The sequence below is a fragment of the Mus caroli genome, unplaced genomic scaffold (assembly GCF_978045245.1).
Source record: "Mus caroli unplaced genomic scaffold, Mus_caroli_1 scaffold_20, whole genome shotgun sequence".
Taxonomy (NCBI): domain Eukaryota; kingdom Metazoa; phylum Chordata; class Mammalia; order Rodentia; family Muridae; genus Mus; species Mus caroli.
In genome coordinates this window covers 9,316,598-9,341,685 of record NW_028227275.1, presented here as the reverse complement: position 1 = coordinate 9,341,685, position 25,088 = coordinate 9,316,598, and the positions used below count along the sequence as shown (strand labels likewise).

The following is a 25,088-nucleotide window of genomic DNA, read 5'->3' as shown; positions in this document are numbered from 1 at the left end:
GGCGTAGAAATCAGTATGGAAGTTTGCTAGGAAACACTGTAAGAACTAGAGGATCAAAGAGTTTCCCATGAGATGGTATCTCCATTTCTCAGGAGTAAATCACACTCAGATTATGTCTCCCATCTTGGTTTAATGAACATCGTTTTCATTTTGTTGACTCTCACAATGCATAAATGTTGCTGAGCCAAGCTTTTAAGTAAGTACTTTGTTCTTCCTAAATAGAATTCTAAACTATCCAATTAATGCCACTTTACTACTGTTTAATCATTTGCTGCCTTATTAACCTGACTCTAGCAGCATTTACAAACAATTGAGGGAAGATTAAATGGGCCCTGCCTTACAAGTAGCTGCTCTGGATTTGAACCCTGGATATATTGCTTGCTGACACTTTAATCTAGAATGAGTCACTTAAGCTTCCTACCTAGACTTTTGGGATTTTCAATCCCTCAGCATAATAAGGCTTATTTGAAAGATGGAATGATGTGCATCAAACACAAGACACACACCGGGGCTCATAAATACTGTTTCCTAATCTATCTGAAGCATATGTTTATTGGTTAACCTATTTCTTACTACAGAAGAGATACCGAATAAATAACCAAGGAGATTATAATGATTACTCTCTCACTGAAAGCAGGGATCCTCCCTTTCCTGTGAGTCACCTAGGCAATAAGGTCGCCTTGTTATATCTCTGACCTGGCCTAAAATACAATGTCACAGTGCCATGGATGAAGCATTTTCATGTCTTTGTTAAAGCTATGCTTTACAAAGGCAAATAAGAATACAATAATTAGTAATGAGATATGTTTGTAGAAACTGGGTGAAAACAATCACTTCTTTATGAAAACATTTCCTTTTGAGGAATGAAAATACCTACAATTATAATTATGACCACAGGATTAAACAAATATTGCATTACCTAGTGAAAATCTTCTATAGTATCAAGTCAGTTATAATACTATTGCCTAGAAAGGAAGTGGCCCATCTTTAATAATTAAGATTCTGCTGGGAATATCTAATGAAATCTTGCCCTTCACTTAAATCATAGTACATTTATCTAATAAAAAGGATGGTGGTAAGCAAAGAGAGTGAGGCAATGTGTAATTTGCAGGCGTGCAACGCAGAGCACCACAACCTCTTAAGATCACTGTACTCAATGATACTTTGTTTTATTCCCATGTTTCATTTTGATGTAACCTAAAATAAAACTATGTGGGTTGAAAAGGTCTGCATTAGTGTTTCTAAAAAAAAAGGTAACTATTCTCAATAAAGGAGGAGCAAAGCACTCAATGGAGGAAATAGGGAAACAAAGTATGGAGCAGAGACTGAAGAAAAAGCAATCCAGAGACAGCTTCACCTGGGAAATCCATCCCATATAAAGACACCAAACCCAGACACTATTGCAGATGCCAAGACGTGTTTGCTGACAGGAGCCTGCCTGATACAGCTGTCTCCTGAGAGGCTCTGTCAGAGTCTGACAAATACAGAGGCAGATACTCACAGCCAACTTTTGAACTGAGCACAGGGTTCCCAATGAAGGAGTTACAGAAAGGACTGAAGGAGTTGAAGGGATTTACAACCCATAGGAAGAACAACAATATCAGGCAACCAGACCCCCCAGGGCTCCCAGGGACTAAATCACCAACCAAAGAGTACACATGGAGGAATCCTTGGCTCCAGCCACATATGTAGGAGAGGATGGCTTTGTTGGACATCAATGGGAGGAGAGGCCCTTGGTCCTGGGAAGGCTCAATGTTGCAGTATAGAAGAATGACAGGGCGGGGAGGCAAGAGTGGGTAGGTATGATGGGGCACTCTCATAGAAGCAGGGAGAGGGAGGATGGGATAGAGGGCTTCCAGAGGGGAAACTGGGAAAGGAGATAACATTTTAAATGTAAATAATTATTCAATAAAATAAAATATTATATTTAAATATGAAAGAACAACAGTTTTTATAAAATATATACAGTAGTGTCTATGGTTTTGGATGGAGAGGAAAAAGGTTTTTGACTTTTGTTTGTTTTTCCCATTAATTTATTTATTCACTTGACTTCCTGATCACAGACCCCTCCTCCTCCCAGGACCTCCTCTTCATCTCTGAGAAGGGAGAGTTTCCCCCCGGGGTACCAACCCATCCTGGCACCTCAAGTCACTCACTGCATCACTAATCACATTTTCTCCCACTGAGGTCAGACAAGACAATCCAGTTAGGGAAAAGAATCCAAAGGCAGGCAACAGAGTCCAAGAAAGGCCCTGTTCCAGTTGTTGTGGGACCTTCTTGAAGACCAAGCTGTACATCTGCTACATATATTCAGGAAACCTAGGTTCAGCCTTTTTATGCTCCTTGGTTGGTGGTTCAGTCTCTGGGGAAACCCAAAGGGTACAGGTCATTTGACACTGATGGTCTTGTGGAGTCCTTATCCTTTCTGGGTTCCTCAATCTTTCCCCCAACCAATGAATTTGTTCCAGTTGGTTGCTGGGCAGAGCCTTTCAGAGGACAGTTATGCTAGGCTCCTTTCTATGAATCCAATCTGACAGATACAAATGGCCTGAGGTTCCAAGGTAGTTGAAGAAGGAAGGCAGGCCTGCAAAATATCCCTATTGACCCTCTGAGGAAAGCTTAGCACATTGCCCCTCAAATTGGCAAGGGTTGCCACTGTATTCATTTATGTCCGTCTCACACAGGGCACCTGTGTGTCCAGGCCAGCACTGACAAATATAGCTGTCAGCAGTGACTGCCCATGTTGTATCATTGTGACAAGGTTTTGATTAACAATAAGGCATCAAAGTCTCACTGTGTGTCCCTGTGAATTCACTCCCTGTGCAGTCACTGTAGTAGTTGTCTCCTCTGTCCACACATAGACCTCCGGGGAGACATGGCTGACTGGCACATTCATCAAAGTTGAGTTCACAGTGGTCTCCAAGGAATCCAGGTGCAGCGTCACAGCAGTGAGCTCCAGAAGCATCCTGACACCATGACAACACAGCTGGGATCCACAGTCATCAATTTCCAACTCACAGTTCACGACAGACTACTTCTGAGGACAGACACACATGTAACGTCCGATGTCATTAAGGCATCCTGCCTCATGCATTCAGGGATCAGAAATGCTTTCATCCACTTCAAAGTCACAATGCCTACCTTGGTATCCACAGAAGCAGGAGTAACCATAGATTCCATCCTGGCCCACAGCCCTATTGTGGGAAGGGCTGGAAGCACACTCATTATGATCTGCTTCACAGAATCTTCCAGCATACCCAGCGGCACAGATACAGACAGGGTACTCAGGGTCTTTATGGCAGGTGCCCCCATGTTGGTAGGCATTCCATTCACAGGAATTAGTGAAAGTTTCACAGGTCCTTGGCACAGGAAGCCTCTTTCTCCTGGGATATCCCCACAAATGGTAATTCCTTGGCATAAACTGGAAAAGCAAGGGTCTTTTAGAACTTTATAATCTTTATCCAAATCATTGGATGTGCCTAAACAATTGTTGTCTTGTGGAAAGCCCTTATGCATAAACTTGATTTGGCAAGAATTTAAGAGACACCTGGTATAGTTTTTAATTGCAAAATGAATCCTCAATTTTATTGTAAAATATTCCTCAAGTCACTGCAGGACTAGATAAATTGTCCCCTACTGAGGCCAATCAAGCACAGCCCAATTGGGGGAACAGGATCCACCAACAGGCAACAGAGTCAAGGTAAACTCCTGCCACAGTTGTTGAAGAACCTGCATGTAGACCATGCTGCACATCTGATACATATGTGGAGTGGCCTAGGCCCAGCCTTTGTATGCTCTTTAGTTAGTGGTTCATTCTCTGAGATTCACCAATGGTTAGTTGACTCTGATGGTCTTCTTGTAGAGAACCTACCCCCTCTAGGTTCCTCAATCTTTCCCCCAAATCCTCCACAAGGCTTCCTGAGCTCTGTCTAGTGTTTAGCTGCAGCTTCTCTGCATTTGTTTCAGTCAGCTATCGGGTAGAGCCTCACCAAAGGACAGTTGTGCTAGCTTCCTGTCTGCCAGAAAAGTCGAGTATCATTAATAGTATAAGTGATTGGTTCTTATCCATGGGATGTGTACTGGCTGATTTTGAGTGTCAACTTGATACAAGCTGGAATTATCACAGAGAAAGGAGCCTCCCTTGAGAAAATGCCTCCATGAGATCCAGCTGTAAGGCATTTTCTCAATTAGTAATCAAGGAGGGAGGGCCTAGCCCATAGTGGGTGGTGCCATACCTGTGCTGATAGTCCTGGGTTCTATAAGAAAGCAAGCTGAGAAAGCCAGGGGAAGCAAGCCAGTAAGTAATATCCCTCCATGGCCTCTTTATCAGCTCCTACTTCCTGACCTGGTTGAGTTCCAGTTCTGACTTCTTTTGGTGATGAACAGCAAGGTAGAAATGTAAGCTGAATAAATTCTTTACTCCCCAACTTGTTTCTTGGTCATGATATTTGTGTAGGAATGGAAGCCCTGATTAAGACAGGCTGGATCTCAATTTGGGCCAGTCATTGGGTGGCCAGTCTCTAAATCTCCATGAGATCTTTGTTTTGCACTTCTTGCAGGCAGCATAACTTTTAGGTCAAAGAATTTATGGGTGGGTGGGTGGGTGAGTGTTGTTCCCTCGATTGGGAGTTCTGCCTTGCTGCTGGAGATAGTCACTTCAGGATGCATCACCCTCTGCTAGGAATATTAACTAGAGTTGCCCTTGTAGATAGATTCCCTTAAGTTCCAGTATGTGCATAGCAGTTTGTTCATAATAACCAGAAACTAGAAACAACTCAGATACCCCTCAACCAAATACAGAAAATGTGGTTTATTTACTCAATGGAATACTACTCAGCTATTAAACATGAGGGCATCATGAAATTTGCAGGCAAATGGATGGAACTAGAAAATATCCTGAGTAAGGTAACCCAGACCCAAAAGGAAATGCATGGTATGAACTCACTAATAAGTATATATTAGCCTTAAAGTACAGTATACCCCTGGTACAATTCATAGACCCAAAGAAACTTATAAAGAAGGAGGGCTGAAGGGAGGATGCATTACTCTCACTCAGATGGGGAAATAATACTGGCATTGATCCTCAATCATCAGGGAAATGCAAATCAAAACAACCCTGAGATTCCACCTCATACCAGTCAGAATGGCTAAGATAAAAAATTCAAGTGAGAACAGATGCTGGAGAGGATATGGAGAAAGAGGAACACTCCTCCATTGCTGGTGGGATTGCAAGCTTGTACAACCACTCTGGAAATCAGTCTGGCGGTTCCTCAGAAACTTGGACATAGTACTACTGGAGGATCCAGCAATACCTCTCCTGGGCATATACCCAGAAGATGTTCCAGCTGGTAATAAGAACACATGCTCCACTATGTCGATAGCAGCCTTATTTATAATAGCCAGAAGCTGGAGAGAACCCAGATGTCCCTCAACAGAGGAATGGATACAGAAAATGTGGTACATTTATATAATGGAGTACTACTCAGCTATTAAAAACAATGAATTTACAAAATTCTTAGGCAAATGAATGGAACTGGAGGATATCATCCTGAGTGAGGTAACCCAATCACAAAAGAACACACATGATATGCACTCACTGATAAGTGGATATTAGCCCAGAAACTTAGAATACCTAAGATACAATTTGCAAAACACATGAAAATCAAGAAGAAGGAAGACCAAAATGTGAATACTTTGTCCCTCCTTAGAATTGGGAACAAAATACCCCTGGAAGGAGTTACAGAGACAAAGTTTGGAGCTGAGACAGAAGGAAGGACCATGCAGAGACTGCCTTACCCTGGAATCCATACCATAATTAGCCACCAAACACAGACTCTATTGCCTATGCCAGCAAGATTTTGCTCATGACCCTGATATAGCTGTCTCTTTTGAGGCTATGAAAGCTCCTGGCAAATACAGAAGTAGATGCTCACTGTCATATATAGGATGGAACACAGTGCCCCCAGTGGAGGACCTAGAGAAAGTACCCAAGGAGCTGAAGGTGTCTGTAACCCTATAGGAGGAACAGCAATATGAACTAACCAGTACCTCCAGAGCTTGTGTCTCTAACTGCATATGTAGCAGAAGATGGCCTAGTTGTCCATCATTGGGAGGGGAGGCTCCTTGGTCTTGCAAAGATTATATGCTCCAGTAAAGGAGAATTCCAGGGCCTCGAAGCAGGAGTGGGTGGATAGGGGAGCAGGGCAGAGGGAGGGCATAGGGAACTTTTGGGATAGCATTTGAAATGTAAATGAAGAAAATGTCTAATAAAAAATTGTTAAGAAAATACTGTCATTGGTAGTGGATGGAGGGAGGGAACCAGAAGGGAAAGGTGATAAGGAGGTGGGTGAGGGAGAATCAGATATAGGTAGACCCAAGAAGAGAGTGCCAGGAGAGTAAACAGAAATCAGAGGGAAAAGGAGAGAGGGGCAAGCATCCCTAGGATGTACCAGGTGTGAGTTTTAAGAGGGGTAAAGAGAGGATATAAGGATGGAAGGATAGAAAGAAGAAAGGGAGGAAGGAAGAATGAATAAAATAAGAAGGAGGGAAGGAAAAAGACAGTCTAGAGTCTCTTACATTGATTACCGTCTCCTGTTTACAATCCCTCCCTGGATCCCCATATTCTACAATGTGATTTGTAGCTTCTTGTATTGAGAGTTGGATTTACTCCCATTACACTTTCTATCTGCAGTGGCTTTTTATTTCTGTTTATCAATTAAATGGAAGCATAAATGACATTTTGACTGTCACATCTGAGGCTGCAAGTATAGTATCAGTCACCACTCTTTAAACTATTACCTACTAAGCCACAACTCAATAGCTTATAGCAATTAGCATTTTTGTACTGTCCCAAATCTATGGATTAACAGAATGATTCTGCTGATCTGCGCTATGCGTGGCTGCTCTTGGCAGGACCTGTTTATCACCCTCCAGGCAAGCCTGTGCCTTTTCACACTGTGGTAGCAGGTTTTCCAGAGAGCTGGTGGGAGTGTGACAAGCCTCTTAATCCTTAGACCTGGCACTAGCAAAATGTCACCGTTACTCATTCTGATTTCCAATACAATTCAAAAGGCCAATCTAGATTGCAGGGGCAAGAAATACTCTACTTCTTGATTGAAGGAGCTTCAAATTCATATTTTAAAGCATGTAGTCAAGTATGAATAAATTACTGGAACTGTTATAATAAACCTCACACAAGGGACTGTAAGTGATTTGGCTTATGTTCTCTCTCTCTCTCTCTCTCTCTCTCTCTCTCTCTCTCTCTCTCTCTTTCCTTAGAAAACAAACTAATTTGGAAGTTATATGAGAGCTGTAGCTCCTCATACTAGTTGGTCCAAATTCAAACCATATCTGACCACATGGCCTTTTATTTGAGAAAAAAATAAGAGAAAAAAATTTTGTATGATAATTATGACCAGTTTTGTGATTAATAAGCAAAAGGTGATGAATGGGCCAAAGTAGGCAGAGAACCTATCTTAGGCTTTCTTTTGCTGTGATGACCAAAAGCAACTTGGGGTGAAAAGGGGTCTATTTCACTCACCATTTCAAATAACACTTCCACCATTTAAACAAGTCTGGACAGGAACTGAAGCAGGACAGAAAATCAAACTTGGAGGCAGGAGTTGATGCAGAGACTATGGAGGGGTGTTATTTACTGCCTCAGTCATCATGGCTGGTTCAGCCTGCTTTCTTATAGAACTTAGGACCACCAGCCTAAGGATAGTACCAGACTGTCCCACATTGATCATTAAGGAAGAAAATGCCTTGCAAGTTTGCCTACAGCCTGATCTTATAGAGGAGTTTTCTTAATTAATTTATTTATTTATTCTCTTTACAGCCAAGCACAACCTCTTCCACTGAGGCCCAACCAGGAAGCCCAGGTAGGAGAAGGAGATTGAATGGCAGAAAATAGAGTCAGAGACAGCCCCCACTCTAATTGTTAGGGGACCTATATGAAAACCAAGTTGCACATCTGCTATAAGTATGTAGGGGTGCTAGGTCCAGCCCTTTCATACTCTAGTTGGTGGTTCAGTCTCTGTGAGGACCCAATGTGCCCAGCTTAGTTGACTCTGTAGGGCTTCTTGTGGTGTTCTTGCCCTCTCAGGCTGGCTTAATTCTTCCCCCACTTTTCCACAGCACTTCCCAAGCTATGGCTGATGTTTCAGTGTGGGTCTCCTCATCTCTTTCCAAGAGAGGTTCGGTGAAACCTCTCAGGAAACAATTATGCTAGGCTCCCATGTGCCTATCACATAGCTGACTATCATTCATAGTTTCAGGGGTTAGCTCTCTCTCATGGGATGGAAACGTGCAGGATAACCATGCTACAATCCACAGACCCAAAGAAATAGAGTCATAAGGAGGCTAAGTGAGGATTTATGAATCTCACTCAGGAGTGGAAGTCAAATAGATATAGAAGGTAGATGGAAGGAAGGAACTGGCTAGAAGAGAGTATGAGGAGCTGTATGGGGGTGAGGATCAGGTGTGAGGAGAGGGAGGCTGTAAAGGCCTGGAGTGAGAATGGAAATGAGTGGGGGCATCTCTGGGACTAGCCAGATTCATTGGATCAGGGAGGCTCCTGGGAATCTATTGGGGCGATCCTAGCTGAGACTCCCAGCAGCTAAAGTGGCCATTTCCTGTACCTGGCAGGACTCCCAGTGGAGGGAGAGGGACATCAAGTCACCCACAAAAACTTTAACCCAAGATTTGTCCAGCCTACAAGATGCACAGGGATAAAGATAAGCAGAAATGTGAGGCCATGGCCAATGGATGACTGGCCCAACTTGAGACAGATCCCAGGTGGAGATGTTTATTTAATTGTGGTCCCCCCTGCTCAGATGAGTTTACCTTGACTCAAGTTGATATACAACTATCCAGTACAGGGCATAATATTAATCTCATGATCATGGCTGAGACATCTATTGACTTTCCTGAAATGAGCCTTTCCTGAAGTGAGCCATCAGATAAGGTGACCACATTTAGGGGTAGCAGCCAATGGTCCAACAAGCCAAGTTAGACCACCTGTCCTCAGTAAGCCAGTTAAAAGAGCCAAATTGAGAGTGGAAAGCAGAATAAAGAGATTCTTCAAAATTGTGACATTTGGAAGAGGGACAGAGCTAATGCCCCTCCCCCCCAGCTCATTTTTGATCCTGAGATGAAGGTAAGGTTTAAATAGAAGGCAAGGTATATGCATAACTAAGCAGTTTAGACAAAGTGTGGTCCTCACAATCATTGACCCATTCTTGTCTGGACTTCACTCTCATTTTTTGGGAGCATGAAGATCTTCAAGCCCACAAATCACAAGAGAAACCAGAAATGTTAAGCACATAGATCTGTTCTTTCAAAAGGAAAGACATATGCCCTGTTTTTCCATTCCAAAAGCTGGAAATCAGGGGTGACTAATAATCCGGTGATCTGTGTTATCTGCTGGGCCAGGCCATCTCAAGTTCCTACAACCTGGATTAGAGATGGCTAGTAGTCTAAATGACCCTTACATTATCTGTATTACCAAGGGATTCCCCTCCTCCAGCCAAGACTGGAGGTTGTTTATAGCCCAAATCACTTCTATGCTATCTGTATGACCATGCAAGATCATCCCTTGAGTCCTTAAGATAATACATGTATCCCTGTCTCTAGATCCCATCTTCTTGGAGGAAGTGACATGCACATTGAGATGAGTTTTTATGTTACCTTGTACTCTCAGGATGGTATTAGACCAGAAAACTTTTTCTCAAATTGTACTGTATTTAAATATCCTGGCAGTAAACTGCACAGCATCATACCCTCTAGAAGTCTGATCCAGCTGGAAGCCCAGAGGAACCAAGTTTCCAATCTTACCTATTCACATTTTATTTCCCTACTGACTGTGATGTATGCAAGGGCTCACTCACACATCCTATAAGGTAGGCAGACAACTTGAAAATCTCTAAGCTACTGGAGGCTCTGTTAGGCCTTGCCCTTTCTCTGCCTCCATCATTAGATTTACTGGAGATTCCTGTTTCTTTGGGATTAATTGGTTTAATAATATGGCAGTCAAGATGAGAGACTCGGATCTCACTTAGGAATACCTTCATGTCTATCAAAGCACTTACAATAATATTTTACATATTGTACAGCCTTCTTTATTTCATTTATTCAATGATTCATAAACACACAGCTTTAACTGTGGAAGCCATACACAAGTATGCTGTTTGAAGATTCCAAGCATATAAAATCTTCTAAGGTAGGTAACATCTACAAGAAATTATTTCAAAAGACTTCCAGAACAGAGGGAGAAAGCAAAGTTTGCAGGCATCCATGTCTCCAGCCATCAGTGCTGGAGTAGACCTTGGGCCTCGTTGGGTACTTTTTGAAGTGAACCTGACTTAGACAGATGTGGTCAGTGACTTCACAATAAGTACATTTTTCTTATGGTGAAAAAAGCAAAGAGTTTAAAGACAGAAATTAAGTAAAAAGATTGTGGATCTCATAAAATAAATCTCACTCTGTCAGAATGTGTGAGTCCTGGACTGTGTGACCTTTAACACATGCTCAGGGTGATTCTGGCACCCAGGATAACTGAAAGGCCACCACATTAGATCCACATTAACTTGTAGTTGAGGACCTGAATATTCAATAAAATTGGGTTCAGGTCTTCTTTCCTATTTAGTGTGTGTGTGTGTGTGTATGTGAGTGTGTGTGTGTGTGTGTGTGTGTGTGTGTGTATGCTTGTGTGTATATGCATATACATATATATATCATATACATCATATACATATATGTGTGTATGTGTATACATACACACATATACATATATATTAAACAGACAGAAATTTAAAGTGTCACTCAGAAGGAGAGCTTTAACTGACTTAAAAAACTTTACAACAAAACCACTAAGGTATGGTTAGTAAGAAAGCACATCCAAACACCTCTGTAAATGGTGGAAACACACGGGAAACTGAGAGAGAAGAACCGCTGCTCAAATCCTCACCTCTCCACTTTCCATCTAGGTAGCCTGAAACAACCCACTGGAATCTTTCTGTTATTTACTTGCTTTGCTGTGTGAGACAGGGCTCTTAGGGAGATCCTTAATTCACAGACAGTTTCAGGAACAAAATGAGGTTAATATATGGAACATGTTTGGTGTGCATGCTAATTTATTCAAAGCAGCTGACACGTGGCAAATACAGGCAAAGAAAATGTTAGGTGTATCTTATCTTTAAGCTTATCCCAGCTTTATACTTAGACAGTATTTACTTAGACAGGCCAGGGAAGCAGAGGCTCTGATCTCCCCAGGATGCTTACAAAGAGAAGAGATGTATACCCCTGCTTCACTTTCCTCTTGGCCCAGCATGATGCTGAAGAGGAACATTCAATTTATCCTTAGGATGATACAAATCTATCAGGCTCAGGTTTCCTTTCTATCTCTTAGAAGCAGCAACTAATTCCTTTCCCTCTTCAGCACCACACTTGTTAGTCTTTCAAAAATACATGAATTAAAACGAGAATTTACTAAGAATGTGAGTAGTAGGCCGCCTTCTCTTCCTCTAAGCAGATTTTTGGATCTCGAGATGGGCTGTAAGATAATAGAGTGCTCATTCCTACCCTTCTTTCCATTTCCCAGGTTCAGCTGCATGCAACAGAATACATCACGTGGCTCTATGTTTCAGGCTAATTTGAGCTAATTATGTTCTTTTATTTTGAAAGTCTTTTTCCTTCTAATAATAGGTTTGTAAATAAGGCTTTAAAATTTGAATTTCATCATACATCCATTACTCTCAAATACTTTGAAATTCTAGTTAAACAATTTTTAATAATAATACACTTTCCATATTTGAATCAAAAGAAAAATTAGATGCATTTTTAAAACAAATCAGTAATCACAATAAATTTTAGTAGGAAAGCTAAAACTAAAAAAAAAAAAAAAACTCACTGTGAATACTAATAAAAATATAAAGAAGCTGGAGAGACAGTTCAGTGATTAAGAGCACTTGATATTCCTGCAGAAGTCCCGACTTTTGTTCTCAACACTGCGTAATTGCTTACAAGCACCCAAGCTTCCATTGCTAAGGCATACTATGCTTTCTTCGAGATATCCTTGTGCAACAGGCTTCCACTAAGTTTACATACAAACAAGCAGACATTACACTTACACCCATGAAATAACATATTTTTTTAAAAGTAAAGAAAATGGAAGTCTCATGCATTAGGGATAAAAAAAAAATCCAAAAACACAATAATCACTTTTAATTTGCCAGATTTCTTGAAAAGTCAAATATGCACTTTTTTGTTGTTGTTTTTTGTTTGTTTGTTTGTTTGTTTATTGTTTTTGTTGTTGTTTTTCGAGACAGGGTTTCTCTGTGTAGCCCTGGCTGTCCTGGAACTCCCTCTGTAGACCAGGCTGGCCTCAAACTCAGAAATCCACCTGTCCCTGCCTCCCCACTGCTGGGATTAAAGGCGTGAGCCACCACGCCTGGCTGAATATGCACATTTTTATATTAAGACATAATTAGCTCTTCAAAACATCATACCATTCAACTAACAACACCAATTATGTCCGCAGGGAGATGTGCTCATGAGTGGTAATAAGGGTTTATTTATGGTGACTCCAAGTTAGAAAGAACCAAGATCCACTCCAACATAGTTAAGTAGACCAGTAAATGAGGGTATAAAAAACTTTTTTGGTTTTGTTTTGGTTTTTGTTTTCATGTGCTTTTTGTTTGTTTGCTTGCTTGTTTGTTTCCTTCTTGGAGCAGTAGGGACATAATCAATTCTATTTTCAAAAAAAATATAAGAAGTATACATTGAAAACTGGTCAATTTGTTGTATGTAAATTGAGCATCCATGAACTGAGTTCACAATGTGGTTAAATTATCATTACCATAAAAAGTGACTTATATATTCTAAGTTGTCTCTCCAATAAAGTATATGTCTTCCATACTTGCATCTATTTTATGGCAGTCAAATTCATAACATTTATCTCAATACAAATGTAGCAGCTTCTATTACCTCCTCTTACTGTAGCATATTACAGTCTCCATAAAGAAGGAAGAACATATCTTCATAATTTGATATTTTAAAATATTTAAAATTCATTCAACTTGTCCTCTAGTGAAAATTTGAGTATTTTGCAATGGCTGTAACACTTTCCTTTGGAACATTTGATATAACTGTAATTAATTTTATTTTAACAAGATGTCAAGAAAACTTTTCTTGAAAGTACTTTATTTTCTATTAAATCAAATGCTTCAGTATACTGACATTTGCTTAGATTATATTGCTAACATATTATGTGCTTTGTGAAAATGTAAAATAATTTTAGAAATAGGATGAAATTAACAGAGCAGTAGAGGAAAGCAAGAAGAATTTCTAAACCCTGAAAAACATTTTCAAATATGTGTAGAATGTTGAGGTATCTGGAATAAATGGAAAAAAATTCTATATATTAAGACAGCAAGAATACTGAGAGTCAGAATGTCAGCACTGTCTTTCCTGACTTCCATGAATGCACACCTTTAGGGAGCCATGTCTTCTAAACTTTAGGCAGATCAACTCATTTCAATTTATAGGTAAATACTCAGCTGTGTGCCATTAGATGTGAAGATCAGAGACTTTATTTTATTTACACCAGTACTCTGAAAAAGTTTTGTTTTGCTTTCATGTGTTATCTTGTTTTGTTTCCAGGTACACATCAATCCACCTGCAAGACCTTCAACCCAAACTTTGTCTTGCCTATAAGATGGGCAGGGATAAAGATACTGCAGAGACTGAGGAAACAGCCAAGAAATGATTGCCCCATACCATGTGAGAAAGCCAACACCAGACAACATTCATGATATTCTGCTATGCTTGTAGACAGAAACCTAGCATAACTGTCTCTTGAGAAGCTTCATGAAGCAGCAGATGAAGTCAGTTGCAGAGACCCACAGCCAAACATCAGATGGAGCTCAGAGAGTCTTGCAGAAGTGGAAGAGTGGAAGATAGGATTGGGGGAGCCAGAGGGGTCAAGGACACAACAAGATCCACAGAGTCAACCCACCTGGGTCAGTAAGAACTCACATAGACTTGACTCCCTAACCAGGGAGCATAGACCCCTTATACATATGTAGCAAATGGACAGCTTTCTCTTCATGTGGGATTCCTAACAAGAAGTGCAGGGGCTGTCTCTGTTCCCAGCCATTAGATTCCCTCTCCCATACCTGAACAACTTTGTTGGGACTCATTAGGAGAGAATGTGCTTAGTCCTATTGGGATTAGATGTCCGGGGCGGGGGTGGGGGGTACCCAAGTCAGGGCTTCCCCTTCTCCTCAGAGAAGAGGATGGAGCAAAGGGCAGAGGGATTTGTAAGGGTGGGGTTTTGAGAAGGGGTAATAGGAGCTATGATCAAGATGTAAAGCGAGTAAAAATATTTTTAAGAAAGATTTTAAACTTAAAAAATATTTTATTAACCCCACTCAGAAAATAGGAAGAAAATTTAAACATGGAGATGAGGTAGGGTATGAGTTAGAGTGAATACACCCTCTATATCATGAGAGCATATTTATAATATTTATAGTCCAAAGCAATCACACGTGAAATATGCATTCTAAACCACAGAACTTTTATTGTTTTTTGGATTTTTGTTTTTGTTGTTCTTCTTAGGTTTTGTTGTTGTGATTGTTGTTGTTGTTTGGTTTTTGATCGTTTTTCAAGACAAGATTTTTCTGTGTAGCTCTGGCTGTCCTGAAACTTTCACTGTAGATCAGGCTGGACTCAAACTCACAGACATTTGCCTTCTGAGTGCAGAGCTTAAGGTCCTGTACCACTACCTCCTAGCTATCTAATGAACATTTTAAAAATATAAATGTATTTCTTTAGCGAAATTTGAAATTGTCAAAGACCTCACTCCATTTTGCTGTAAATATTTAAATTTATATAATTAATTTTTTCCTTATTTTTTTTTGATTAAGAGACTTCATAGATTTTATTATTTTAGAATTTCTTACAAATTGATTAAATGATGGTCTATTGCTGAATGAAAGGAATTTTCAAAGTTTCCTTTGTTTTTCTTCATTCTTTTAAGTTGCTATAAACGATATCGAATTAGCTGCCTGGCCTAAGGCAATCCTTGAAGGAAGAGCAGACAGCAGGTCCCTGGACAAGCTCATGGGAAACACTATCACAGGAAACATGGCAGCATATCCCCAGAGAAGGGAGCATGACAGAGCCTGTTAGTCCACCTTCCCCTAGACTGTACATGAATATCTCTCACATATCTAGAATACTTATTTCAAGGTATTCTTGAAAAGACAGAGATATTGTACAGTGCTCTTAGATCTAAGTGACCAGTGTTTGGAAAGTGTCTAGATCAGCCTTTATCTTAACTGCTGAAAGAAATAAAGGATGCTTCACATGGAGGAATGGGTTATTAGACTACATTGGCAGAAGCTGAACAGGCTCAGTTGTGGTTTAGTTTTGTCTCTTGAGTAAGTCACACAAGAATGGCAAATAGAGATAGGTTAAAATAATTAATAATAACAATAATACAGTGAAGATGGAGGTATTAAAGAGTACAGCCTAGACAAAGGATGAATACAGAGTATAGAGAATTTGGTCTTATGTATTCTTATTCTTATAGCATGAAAACCAAAAGCACTTAAATATATATAACAAAGTTATACTTTACAAAGACAAACATGGAGATCAAGTACTTTGTAGTACAGGGCGAGTCAGTTCTGAAATAAAGCACAAAACAGAATTCTGAAAATCCTGCTTTTCTTTTGGCTTATAAGTTTGTCATCAAGCCCAAGTTAATGTTTGCCATATTCTTTTGTTTTGTTTTGTTTTGTTTGTTTTGTTTTGTTGTTTTTGTTGTTGTTACTTTCAGTCTTTTTTTTCCCCTATAATTAGTGGAATAAACGTTAAAATGTTCTGTCTTTCCAGGCTATCTGTGAAACTATATTTTTTTCTTTTTTGATGAAAATATATTTTCACATTGAAGATGATACAGAACTAGCAGCTTATCAAACTCACTTCACAGACATCAGTGTCCTGACTCATAGTTAAGCCTTTTTTTAAAATAAAATAATTAATAATAGAAAATAAAAGGTGGAATACAGAGCTAGCAATTGGGAGTACCATACCAAATTCTATTTCAAGGAAAGGAATCCTTAGGAAATAAGTAGTCATCTGTTTTTAGCAGGACAGAATTTAAAGACATTGAGGCTCTCAAAAAGCCACCTTAAATCTGTGTTGAAAATAAATTATTATTGTGAGAGTTGAGAAACAGATAACTACAATCTAACTCTAGGCCATGTGTGATTATGAAGACTTGACTTATGCAGAATAAATTAGTTGCTTGATGCAATATCAATTAATGCCATAAAACAGCAATTAGAAAGTGATTAAAATCAAATCTAACAATAGCCTTTATAGACAAACAACAGATGAAGGAAATAAAATCCATAATTCCTAATGAAATTTTTACTTGCTGAATAATTAATTAAAAATGTGAAAATGGTAGGATTTTAGGAAATCCCTACACTGTTGCCATACACAGCAGGAAGGAGGGTAATGTACAGACATTGAGTAGATATTTTTCCCTCCTTGATGAAAATCATAAAACAGGTAAACAGAGAAATCAAAGTCACACCTGTCATTTCTTTAATAATTTTGGTGTGTTTCTTGGAATGAGCCTAAATTAGAGGGTTTCATAGGCATCTGGAGATGGAAGACTAGAGCAATACATCAAAGAATGATGGGTAAGAGATGACAGGCAGATAACAGCTAGGTAAATGAATATATATATGATGCATTATTATGGGGCTCAATTGGCACATGCATAGATAGAGACCTAAGATTTTGGAGATAAACACTTTTTACCATGTGCTTTCATATTATTTCTATAGCTGTGATGAAAAACCATGACTAAAAGCAACATGTGGAGGAAAGGGTTTTCTTCAGTTTACAGTTTATAAGTTATCATGAAGAGAAGTTAGGACAGGAACTCATGACAAAAGCCTACAGTCAGAGATTGGCGAAGATGAACAATGAGTGTGACTGCTAGTGAGACTATGGAATAAGAGGAACACTCACCCACTGCTGGGGAGACTGTGCACCCGCTCAGCCGTGTAAAAGTCAAGGTGATGGTTCTCTACAAAAGCAGAACTAGGTCTACTTCAAGAATGAGCTTAGAATGAGCTTTACCAAACGTGAGCATAGACTTAAAGCATGCTTCATCCTATTACAGAGACAACTGGTCAACATTGTTTACTGCTGACCCATTCATCCACGATACCCTGAAAAGCTAGAGACAACCTAGATGTCCCTCAACAGATGAATGAATAAAGAAAATTTGGTACATTTATACAATGACAATATTACCAATGTGGTTAACAATTAAGTCATGTAATGTGTAGATAAATGGATATAACTAGAAAAATTTATCCTGAGTTAGGTAACCCATAAAGACAAAAATAGTATTATTTCTATATAAGCGAAGATTAGTTGTTAATTCAATGATAACAAAGCTACAATCCATAGAACCTCAGAGATTAGATATAGAGTAATGGAGTGGGGAAGTGGGGTGATCATGAAATTCCTCAGGTTTTCATTCATTCGATCATTCATTCTTTCACATTTTAAAAATAAAACAAAATAAAAGACAAGATTAAAAACAAAAACTATCACATCATAGTTGAATAAGATAAACCAACAGAAGGAAAAAGGACTAAGCAAAGACAAAACGATCAGAGACCTACTCATGCTACACTCAGGTGTGCCTACTGGCTTGCTCTTCCAGCTAAACTTCAGCTACCATTCTATATCTCCCAGGACCACTTACCCAGGGGCAGTAGTGCCCATAGGAGGCTTGGCTCTCCCACATCAATCCTAAATCAAGAAAATGACCCATATACCTGCTTAAAGGCCAATAAAATAAGGACATTTTCTCAGTTCAGGTTTTCTCCTAGATGTGTCTAGGTTTGTGACAACTGACCAAAGCCAACCAGCACATCATGTACTTTACTACTTCAGATATGAAAATCCTCCCAAAGAACGTGATCCAGGAGGTGATGTGACCCTCATGTCAGAGAGAGGAACCTAAGGTTCACAGAGCGTAGGTATTGGGGCAGACGGAAGTGGTACCCTTAATATTTTAATTATGGTTCTCTGATATGTTCTCACTATCATCTGCTTTTTTCTTCCACAGCTGTTATCGTATAACTGTGGAAAGTTCTTTACTCTGTGAGGTCATTCTAGAGGAGTGCCTATACTTTCAAGTATTCCACATTACTTCATTGCAGAAGAAAAATGATGGCTCCCAGGCCCACTGTATCCCACTATAGATGAAGCCATGGAGAAACAGGGCAATGGCGACATGTGTCAACATTCTATCTTCAGAAGGAAGTATGATGGTGGAATCGGTGATGGAGAGGCAAAATGAGTTTTCAGGAGAACAATGTCTTTACCTGAGTTTCTTGAACTAGCTTTATCACCACACAGAAGTATATCAGCCCTCCATCACAGAGCTTAACCTCTGATCCTGTCTTTCAATTATGATGATAAATATGTAAATAGTACTAATAACGTTCTCCATCAGAGCTACATACGCTCAACAGTGTTGCTGACCTAATGTTCACATTGGGTAGTCTAGAACCCTACAATATTTTTATACTTCTCCTTTTTGTATTTTTGTGTTGTGTTAAAACACCACACTTAATGACCTTGGTATATTATATTTAAGAGAAATATAAAATTTACAACAAGCATCAAATCAATGGCTTTTCAGCCTAGTTTTTTTATATGATCTCAGAGCCATGACCTGATCATTCAACCTTAACACTCATGCCAAAAGAGCAGCAGGCATTCAAATCTATTCTCTATTAAAGATCCAAAACAACAGCATCTAACACATGAAAAGAAGCTGCAGCCAGGAAGCAGTTCATAGTACAAAAAGTCAAAGGATGAGACATTAAAATAACAACCGTAGCATAAAATAGCCCTGTGCTTGAGTCACAGCAGGTGAAAATAATGCAATAACAACACGAAGTTGTTGCAGTTTATGGTTGGTTCCACCTGATGCTCTTCCACAGTAATGTCATTTCCTCTACCCAATATGACCATGCAAAGAGAATCTGGAGTCAGAAACACTCTCCTTAGAATCAAAGTTAAGCTAGAGCACATAGAAACGACAGAAAAAAAATAGATATGCCACAAAAATTCAATAGTCAGTTGTGCTTATTTCTCCCAGGTGGCTATAGATTCATAAAAGGAATCAGCTTGAGAGAGAAGACATGCTGTTGTGAGTCTTAAGATATTTTGAACTCTTTCATGGAGCTGTCAGAAGCAAGAGATGGAAGAAGATACTTTGACAAGTTATTATCATTTTTTTAAAAACCACAGGAGCTTGTTAATAAACTTTTAACAGCAAAATTCTACAAATCTTCTTGGAATTAATGTCACCAGGGAAACAAAAGACTGGGACATAAAGCATTATTGAGCAATTTTATCAACCCAAGACCAAACTGTTATAAAACTTCTGAAGAGAAGGTGACTGCCTATTGCCCTTGAAAATGGCTGGGGTGGATCTAGAGGGATGGCTTAGGGATTAAGAGCACTTTCTGTTCTTCAACAGGGTCTTAGTTTGGCTTGCAGCACACTGATTCTATGGACTCTTCCGGCCTTCATAGGCACCAGTATACATATGGCACATGTGTGCATGGACACACACACATACAAAATCAACTTTTAGGAATGAATATATGCTTAGACTCATTTAAGGCTTTAAAAAATTTTTATAAAATATCAATTGTTTTCTCCCAATATTATTAATAAGATTACAAGGTTTTTATTTTTTTATTTCTATATTATTTTGGTTTTGGCTCATGAATGCTATACCATTCTCTTATGATGAAAGGCACTACAGGGGCTACCAGGGATAGCTCAGATCTTGAGATAACTGGGTGCTCTTCCAGAAGATCCTGACTCAGTTCCTAGCATCAAAATGGCAGCCTGCAGCAACTCCAATTCCAAGAGATCAGATGCCTGCTTCAGACCTCGCTGGATTTCAGACATTCACAGACACACATGTAGGCAAAATGCTAACAAACATAACATATTTTTTTTAAAAAAAAGGACTTTAAGTACACTGCAGATTACAGAATCCTGTCATCCACCTCAAGGTAGTCAAGCTTGAATCCTTACTGCTCATAATGGCAGAGCCAAACTCTCCTGAAAGGGTTAACTCTAATACAGAGAATTCCCAACGGATAAGATGGAAACTTCGGAAGAACTCTAAGTGCCTCTCCACAATCCAATCTTTTCTGTTCCACCTTTATTACAGTTTTAATAAAAATGTAGGTGGGCTCTTTCCATACTAGACAGAAAGCTTGAATTGACTGTTAGGCTAACTCCTGTTCAAATTAACCATGAGTCCTTTCATTATTCATTTCAATGTCTCATTTTATTTGGTCCCAGGATTTTTATATTATTTTACTTTTGGCAGTGCTTACAATTTAATATCTAATCATGTGCCTATACCAAATTTTAATATTAAAAATTGAGTCAATCATTTCAAAATAATTGCTCTTTTATTGTTATATGTTCTCACTTTCAATCACATTTCAAAGCCACAACACTATACCAATATCTCCTGGATCGTATTCTAAACTTCACTTAACTATACCACTGAAAGGCCAAGCACCTCAGGAGTAAATATTGATGACTTGGAGAGAGTGCCCACAATTATTTAAAACTATTCCAGACATCAAATACAAATTTGGATGAGTGCCTTTATTTGGAGACCAAAAGATCCCACCTTGTCATAGTGGGAAATGTCACTTTCTCCTCGCCTGAGGTCTTGGTGTAAAGTGCCTCTCTCTCACTCCATCTATATTTTTCCTCACATACTTCTTTGTCATGACGGAGTTAGCTCCTACTCATGCCTGGTTTTCTTTTATGTATCTTTAATCATTTCTAGCCCACACAATGCCTATTATATTAGGAAACTCAGTAAAACATCTCTATTAAAATGTATACGAAAAACAAAATAGATTTTTAGCTACTGTAACTCACATTGACTCAACTGGAAAAGAGTCAAAATTTATGACTGGAACTACAAAATAATGAGGAATAGCTAAAGATTTAAACACTTAAAGAATGTATTTCCTATTAAAAATTAAATAAAACTCAACCTTCAAGGAGAGATAAAGTGTATTTGTGCTTCGAGAAGCATAAGGAAACATGACATATTCAGAAGGAAGGTAATTTTATTCTTCAATACAGAAGTGATTGGAGTTTGTCTAGGGTGCCCTGTTCACGATCACCAATAGGAAGAATTTTGTAAAAACAGAGTATACTGAAAATTGATCAAAGCCAAGATGAATGCTTTCTTCCTTTATTGTGTCAAGTAGGTAACACTTCTGTCTTGCATTACAATCAAGCTTAACCGTATTTTCATTTTTTTTTGCTACTATTTTATTATTTTGTGATTATAATACATCAAATTCCTTTCTTTTTCTTCATTCTAACTCTCTTTTTTTATATTTTTATTAACTCCTTCATATTTAAAATCAATGTCTAATATATATTCTTTTAGGACCTATCTATGGCATTCATACAAATCCTAAATTTGCTGGTCTGAACTGTCATAATTCCTTGCCTGGGTGGCAATATTAGCTGGACTGATTAATGTACTTTTATCTTCTTGTCAATGCTTTCAGAAAAGAGCTTAACCGTATTTTATAGGAAGTACTTAACTTCTTTTCTTAGTAAGTCAAATCTATTTTCTACAAACCCTGACAGGTTCCCCTGAACAGGACTCGGTCTAAAATGCATTTCTTTTTTGTTTGTTTGTTTGTTTGTTGGCTGGTTTATTTTTTAATTAATGATAATGACACCATGGTGTGTGGATAAAATTACAATTATCATATCTTTCTACCTTGGGGATTTTAGCCATGTAAAAAATCTCAGACGTTTTTGTGATGTAAGGCATATAAGATTTTTCCTCTAATGTTTTTGACAATAATCTAAGATGAATGTCATGATGTAAGAGAAATATTCTATTCTCTCTCTTTCACTCTCTGTCTATAACACACACACACACACACACACACTCACTCACAAACACACACACAAACTCTCCATGAAAAACTAGAAAATGACTCCTAAAAGATTCTTATATATGTACTTGATCACAGTGTGACGTAGAATACAATATTATGATAATTTCAGTGCTGTTTGCTAAAAATTGGTGCTTACTGGACATGTAAAACAAATAGATGGCTTTCTTTCTTTCTTCATCAAAAATATAAAATGAAATATCCTTAGAAATTACATTTTAAAATAAAAAATATGAAATATATATTTTGCCCGTGCATAAAGATCTTTAATATTAGAGAACAGCTCTGCTATGAGTCAATGGAATAGTTTCCCAACAAGCTTTCAACAATGAATTAAGTACCTGTTTATGCTAAGGAAAATAATAGGTTCTATTAAATCCTATAATTATCTTTATTTTTACAAGTTACTGTGGAAATGTAATTATGAAACCAAAACATTTTTTCCTGTACCCCAAATCCACAGATAAAACCATAAAAAACACTTTAAGATGAAAAACTTTGTAGTTTTGAATTTGCTTAGGCTAGGTGATATATATATATATATATATATATATATATATATATATCAACAAGTACACATATAGTTATATTCATATGTATATTATTAACTAAGATACTATGATCTGTATGTACTTAGTGAATATGTAGCATCTTAAAGTTATTCACTAAATGAGCATTAGTTAATTATTAGTTAGTTAGTTAATTATTAGTTAATTATTAATTAATAGTTAATTAACATACCTAGTCAGGTTTTGAATATTTATATTTCACTGCTTTCAAACCCACTCTCTCATCAATATCTCTGCTAGAAATCTACTTCTAGGCTGACAAGCTCTCCTATCTTTAGTTTGAATACTCCTAAAGTTTTCTTAATTTAACATGTTCCAACAAATCTGTATGCTTTTATCTGTATCTGTGTAGCAATATACACGTGTGCCAGTGTAGATTTGTGTGGCAATATTACATATAAGTCTATGTGTATATGTACAGCAGAGAGCATGTGTGTCTATGTGTATATGAGTAGAATAGGGTTGCGTGTTTGTGTGTAAGTATGGCAATATAGATATGTGTCTCTGTGTACTGAGCAGTTAAGAGTGGGAATAATCCTTTGAATATGACAAATTTGTATTTTCATATTTTTTAACTAATTCTACACTTTAATATTCATTGTTACATTGGTTCTATACCTTACTTTTTATGGCTATAAAATGGGTGCCATTTAAACTGTAGGGCTTTGATTGTCACAAACACATCATACAACAGCATTTCATTAACAAGGAGCTATTTGTCCTTAATATGAAAAATATCTCCCTGTTTCTTTATCATCAATTATTTAGAAAGGGTGAGAAATTTCCTTTAATCACAGTAATGATTATTTCTTAAATAATGTACAAGCAATAGTTCAGGGAGTCAGGTCAATAGGAATGAAGAACATTGACTATAAAGTCACTAGAAATTATATATAGTATCCACCATGTTAAAAGCCTAATTTTTCTATATATATAAAACCTGTAATACTTCTCCCAGGAGGAGGATGCAAAAATAAAAGATTAATTTTAACATATACATTTTATCTTCCATGATTCATTAATCATTGGTAAAAGGCCTAATTTTTTAAAGGAATTAAGTTCTGTAGGGGTGGTATTAAAATGAGTTCCACGTCCTATTCCATAAGAATGCAGAAAGACTTGCAAACTGTTCTTCATGTCTCAAGCATTGTTTCCTTAAACCTGAAGAAAATCACCTAATCTCATAGATTAAATAGAAGAATAGAAAAAAAAATTCTCAAACAAGGTACTCATTTTAGCCTATTAGTGGACTGAGTGAGCTAATTTGGCAGTAAAAGCTGGCAGGAAAAAGTTTAACAGAAAAGAACTTGGAAATTACAGTGGGAAATTCAGTGGGTCACTCTGGTGTTGATTGGACCATTTCTAAAGGGAAACATGTATTTTGTCCACTGATGGGCACTGCTAACTGGACTCTAGAATAATATTTCAAGTAGATCTGTAGGTCCTGCAGTGGATCATCAGAATGACAGGGCTGGTTTGCTGTGCTCCGTGTCTCAAGTATCCTATGTTAAGTAAGGAAATACGAATGATTTCCGTCTTCAGATTTATTGATACTTTTGTTATTGTTCTAGGCTAAAACCCATCCAATTAATATCTCTTGCATCATTAAATGGGCTGGCTGATGCTTGAAAGATGTCAGTTATGTCTTACTGTTTGTAGGGTGCACCGATTCTCCTGTATTGTGTTTTCTCTTTAGTTTTCTGTTTATCAGAAGTACAACACAGAAATCAGTGCAACCATGTTGGTCTTCTGCACTGTGAATTCAGATTCTGGGTTCTGCATCCCAAAATCAGGTTGCAGTCCAGATATTATCATTTCAGTGACCAATGTGCACTAAGAAATGCTCCTCAATAATCTTTGATTGGTGATACAAGGTTTGAGCCAGTGACTGGGTAAGGGAGAGAGGAATGTGTGACTTTGATTAAAGTAGGGGATATCAGGTAGGAACCACAAGAAGAAAAACAAAGGAACAAAGAGGATGGAGATTGCCATGATATAAGATAGACCATGACCTTAAAAAATAAATGAGAGTATTTAAGAAAAATATTCATGTGTCAGAACATGGTTCAAGAATGGAGTCATGTGCGGAGATTTCTGAGTGCTTGTAAGAAAACTCCAAGAAACTAAAACATGAGTCTTATGACCACAGTTTTTTTGAAAAACATGTAATGGTTCTTGGAATACACTCCGTGCCTCTCACAGGTATAGTGGCCATGAGTGAGTTTACTACAGACTATTCATTACAATGGGCTATTGTTATTTTTTATGTACCTCTATGGGAAACATGTTTTTGCTGCATGTGGCTTGGCCACCACATGTGGCTTGCCCTTGTGGTTGTGCATTTTCCTCATGAGAACTCATTTTGCTCGTCTTTACCTTCAACGAACAAATTGTCTGATGCTCTGAATAAAGCTGGCTATTGCATAAGACTATTAAAAAAAAAAAA

The 25,088-nt window shown here is 38.2% G+C and overlaps 1 pseudogene; it reads right to left on the bottom strand.

Moving 5' to 3' along the window:
• Positions 1 to 2,489: 2,489 nt before the first annotated feature.
• LOC110285333 (uncharacterized) overlaps positions 2,490 to 25,088 on the bottom strand; it is a 104,544-nt pseudogene continuing 81,945 nt past the window's right edge.